Raw genomic sequence first — 5479 nt, forward strand, 5'->3', positions numbered from 1 at the left:
CTCAAGAACACCCCAATGTCCCTATCATCTTGGGGACCAACATCGACATAGTGCGGGCCATAATTCGTATGAACTTGCGGGAGGCCGGTGAACTACCCGTCATCTCTAGAAAGCTACCGCATGCTTCACGAAGAATGTTGCAAGATGTGCAGACACATTGATCCCCTCAAGGGAAGAGGCTGAGCCTCAGGACTATGCTAGTCACTCTCCAGAGGGAGTGACTGAAGAGCAGCTCCGCAGGAGTCAAAGAGTGGGCCAACCTCCAATGAGGATGACCTATGATCAATTTGGGGCACCCCATTATGAGGCTCAGCAGTGGGCTCACAGTAAAGTGAGATCTGTCATAGTGATGTTCAGTGAAATGTATAATCTCATGTAGAGTTGAACTGATGTGATAAGTTGTACATATATGATATGCATTTTTATTGTGTAAATTATGTATGGTCATATGGTGTTCGCGTTCCCAAGTGGGGACGATTGTGTTTTCACCGGGGGAGGATGTAGCCAGGTCCCCCTCAGGGTTATTACCTTTAGCTCTTCCGGCACTAACCTCAGTGGCGGTCGGGGATTCCCCTTGGGCTACGGTGGGGAGGATTAGGTGTAGGTCAGCTGGGGGAAGAGAAGCAGCTGCATCTAGGGCGATCGCGTTGCCGTGGTTTCCATAGCAGGGCGTCGCCATCTTGCACAAGGTTCGCGCCTGCGCAAGGTGGCGGCCATGTCAGGTTGCGCAGGCGGCGGCCTATAGACACAGGTTCAGCAGGGAACTACAGTCCCATAAGCGTGAGGAGCCCTCTCCTTGTTAAAGGCAGAGAGACTGCCAAAACGTTGGATTTCTTTGTGGCACATTAAATATTCTTTTGCATAAGCCCGTGTGCCTGCTAACCTTCTCTTTACTGACCTTCCTTGGATGTCTGGACCTCCCTGGACCCAGTGCACCTGCAGATAAGTACCCTCCTCCAGCACCATATTACAGAGCGCATGGACTCCTCTCTATGCCTGAGACATGTGACGCATGGCAGCCAATCGCACGACAGGATTCCGCTGGAGACAGTTGTAACAGTTTGGAACACTGCAAGGGTGGGGCAGTTGATGCTGGGAGATAGAGGGGAGGAGGTGCGTGTGCAGGGGTCAATGGCCCTCTGCACTAGGCCAGTATACCCCTGGGCCCCAGCTAAGGCGCTGAGTAACCACCAGTTTATGGCTGCTGTAGGGAAAGGCCCCTTAGGTAGGGACCTTGCCCTTTTAGTGCTCAGTGACAGATAGGGACACAGCTGCTGTGCTGAGTAACCCGATACTCATAGTTTGGGACCAGACTATATTCACGTCGGAGGCATTTCCTGCGGCGGGAGCTCGTTGTGGAGGATATCGTTGGATCGGCGGATCCTTGATTTCTTCGCTAGTGCGCCCGGGTGTGGACACACCCGGCAGGTACCTTCCACCAAAGTGCACCAACAACTCTATACAGTACAGGCGCCGATCACGCCTAGAGGGGTGGTCTCCGTTTGGGGACACTTGGTTGGTTAAGTGACCAAGGGGGTTTCACTGATACTGTGGACACAGTGTGGGTGTTGCACGGTGGTGGGATAAGGCCCTGCGAGGCGAAGGTATAGCTGTACGCAGTAGTGCATTGTTTATTCTATGCTAACTCAGTTCAAGGGAATAGTAAAGGTTGTTATTATCATCTGTGGATTGTTATTATTGATTATTGTCCAGGGTAATCTCACACCATAGGGATCCTGGGTAAGTGGAGGCGCTGCGAGAAATTATATTTGTTGCCCCAGGCTCAGATCTCTGAGACAGCAGTTGAAGCTAGCAGCAGTAGACACTTTTATGTTAAAGGGAAAGAGGGCTACATAATATATATAAATATATATATATATATAAATAAATAAATCTATCTACATCTCTTCTATAGTATATTGAGTTTGACATGCTTGTACTATACTGTAGTATAATTGGATACAAAAAGTAAAACTCATAATACATTTTGAAGCAAGGAACCCCAAACACCTTTCTTGCCATTACTATAACCTCTGTGGACCCAGTTTGCCCAGGAGAACAGCAGGGCCCCTGGGGTCTGTCGTGTTCCAATAGCCACTAGAAAGCCGTTAAATCATTAGGAGATCATGTCACCTCAGAAGCCATATTTAATTTTTTGAAGTGAATCTTCTTTAGTGGCACCTACCACCTGAAAATTTCCCTGGCAGTAAATTGCCTTAATGGGGAAAGAAGTACAGACCAGGAAGTGACGTTAGCGAGGACAATGTTGGCAGCTCCCACCAGTCACCACGTGCATTTAATGGACTGTTTTACTGAATCAGAGCACACACTGCATTCTATGTTTAACTCCTATAGCCGCTGCTTCCTGTCTATTTGGAAGGCAGAGACGGGTAACCACGCCCACAATACATATTATCGTCCAATCAGCTTGCAAGAAAGGCAGCGAGGGGAATATAATTAGATAGGTGTGGCGCCGCAGGGCCGGGATTTGCGTGTTGCTATTGTAATGTCGTCATAGGACAGGAGTGCGGTGGCAGTTGGCTCATAATGAGTTGGGGGGGGGGGGGTGATGCGCGGGGGAGGGGGGGAAGTGATGCCGGGGGGTGGGGGAGGTCAATTAATCAGCAGCAATAAGGGAAGGTGGCTGATCTGTGGGACACAAGTGACGGATATATGGATTCTATAAGGCCTGAATAAGGTGATTCCTAACAGTTTTGTAACGGAAAGTTGCATTCTGGGTTAGGAGTAGGATGGACTATCGTATGGACAGAATGCAGAAATAGCAGACCTAGTTCGAATTTTAAACACACGTGCTCTTCTTCCACGCTCTTCAGCCTGATGGAGATTATCTTACTCATCACATGAAGTCTGTTGCTCCGTCTCAAGTGCCTATATCAGAAGCAAAAGTGTTTGAATTCATTGTGATACGGATCCCAATTGGACATTGTAAAATATCTATGATGGCAGATACACACTAATCCTACATGTTTTTGAAAATAATGAGATTCTCTGCTACATTACCATTACAGCTCAAATCAAAACCATTTCTGGGACCTATTTATCATAGTGCGAGAATAGACTTTTAGAACGATAAATGGCAATATCGCTGGAAAAGGTATCTCCGCGTGTTCATTAGAGCACTTGCAAGGCCGCGCCTTTTGAAAAGGTGTCATTTCAGTAGCCGTTTAATTAGATGAAGCAACGAGCAATTAACACATACACTCAGCGCGTAACCTACAATTAGTGATGTGATCACCCTGTGATACTTAATACAGAATGTTTGACATTTGCATCCACTTAAAATGTCCTTAACGGAGTCAGTTGTAAAATGTCTCTTATAGGAAATGGCAGCCTAGGTCACCAGCCTGGGCACCACAGGTTCGTCTCACAAACCAAGTCATGCAGTACTTAACGAAAAAATGATCCTCCTTGGCGCAGGATTGTTGAAGATATATGCTAGTGTTGTACCGGGTCCTATATTTTTCTAAAACCTGGGTAATGGGTACCCGGGCAAAATGAATAATTTTACCGGGACGGGTAAGCGGTTACTCGGAAGGCACTTACCTGCAGGATGAGGAAAACCACGGCGGAGGGTGAGGGCGGCTGCGGCAACATCTGGGAGCAGCAGCAGCAGACGTCCTGGTGGCGGATTCAGCAGCCGAAGTCCTTGTTGAGCCAGCGGGAGCCGCAGTAAAAGAGCAAACAGCTGATGCCTGTGGGAGCCACGTGGCAGGAGCTCCTGCTCCGGTCACATGGTTCCCCGGCTCCCACAGGCATCAGCTGTCTGCTCTGTTCCTTCTGCTCCCGCCGGCTCAACAAGGACTTCGGCTGCTGCATCCGCCACCAGGGCGTCTGCTGCTGCTCCCAGATGTCACACAGGTCTTCCTCACCGACCGTCGCTGGCTGCAGGCAAGTGTTGAACTATTTTCAGCTGCACTGAAATTACCCGCCGCTTCCGACCTGGTACCGGTCCCAGCCCCCTGTTGTCGGGTTCGGGTAATTTCTGGGTAGCTGAAAAAGCGCAGAATACCGGGTAATTTCCGGGGACTCGGTACACCACTAATATATACAGATGTTTTCTTTGGTCTTAAAGTCCAATTCGTTCCTTTCGTTCTATGAATGGTGTATTGTTAGATGATCCTCTCAGAAATGTTGTCGTGCTACAGGATAAACAAAAGGAGACAAAGGCATATAGTGCAATATGTCTATTCTCAACAGGAACTGTTCGCTCTATGTATCTTTCATTTAAGCATGTAGAAATAAAATGAGCTCTTCAAGCAAACTCGACTCCTTTCTTGCTTATATCCCTTGAACTCCTGAATAGTGTAGCTCACAAATCACCATAAAGGAAAGTACATGTAATGTAAAAACCTAACCACATGCAATATGCACACTTGACTAGGAAATCAAAGTGCGATTCCGGGTTTTTGGTGCCTTTTAAAAGAATTGCCGTCAGCAGTGTATAAAATTTTGAGCCTTGACGTTTCCAGCTGGGGTTGCCAGCGTCTCTCTCCTCGCGGCCGCCTCTGATGCCTCTCTTTCCCCAATGATGTCACTGATTCACCAGCTGTCATGTCATACGTGTTGCAATGTTGCTTAAGCTCTAACCAACATGTTTTGTAACCTCCTGGTAACTTTTTCAGGGGTATTGGCCACGCGTGATTTGCCAGGATATAAATACTCTGCTGTAGCCCGTTAATCGCTTGTTTGCCTCAGTTGACCCATCTATCACTGAAACTCAAATTCATAACATTAGCATGGTGGCATCATACAATACATAATTATCACATTGCACAATAACAACTACAATTATAGAAAACTTAAAAAGAATGCAATAAACCTAAGTGAGATGTAAATAGATGAGGCTATATCCTAATATCCCGATGCACATTTCGAATTTTTGTTCTACATAATCTTGGATTACAGTGATACAGTAGGTCATCTGAATTGAATATGGACGCTGTCAGAAAACAGCTTGTATACTGCAGGTTCTCTCTAGTCCAGATGTTCCAGAAAAACTAAATGGCTGCAGACAGTGGATATGGTGTCCTCAGTAGTTCACAAATCCTACACGTTTTACCAAGTGAATGGCTTCCTCAGAGATTTGATTTCTCTGTCACACAGCATGTTAGTAAACGTAGAATGCTGTCTCCAACATTTTGTTATGGAGTGTATTTATTGAAAGATTGTCAGCCCTCAATTTACACAGCGAGCAGTATCTCAGCTGTTAGTTTCGCCTGTTTGGGAGATTCACTTTCTTTTTCTGTGTTGGAGGTACGAAAATCTTAATAGATTTGTTTTCATTCAGGGAACCAACCACGTAGGTATTTCCATACATTTAAGTCAGATCCACGTTCTTACCAATTTAATTTAATGTAACATACTAAAGTGGCCACATTTATCTTAGAAAGGGATGTACTAAAACTGTAGAAAATTGGCTTTAATTTAGTTCAAATAACCATTAAACAAAACAACCCAC

The sequence above is a fragment of the Ascaphus truei genome, chromosome 7, assembly GCF_040206685.1.
Source record: "Ascaphus truei isolate aAscTru1 chromosome 7, aAscTru1.hap1, whole genome shotgun sequence".
NCBI lineage: Eukaryota > Metazoa > Chordata > Amphibia > Anura > Ascaphidae > Ascaphus > Ascaphus truei.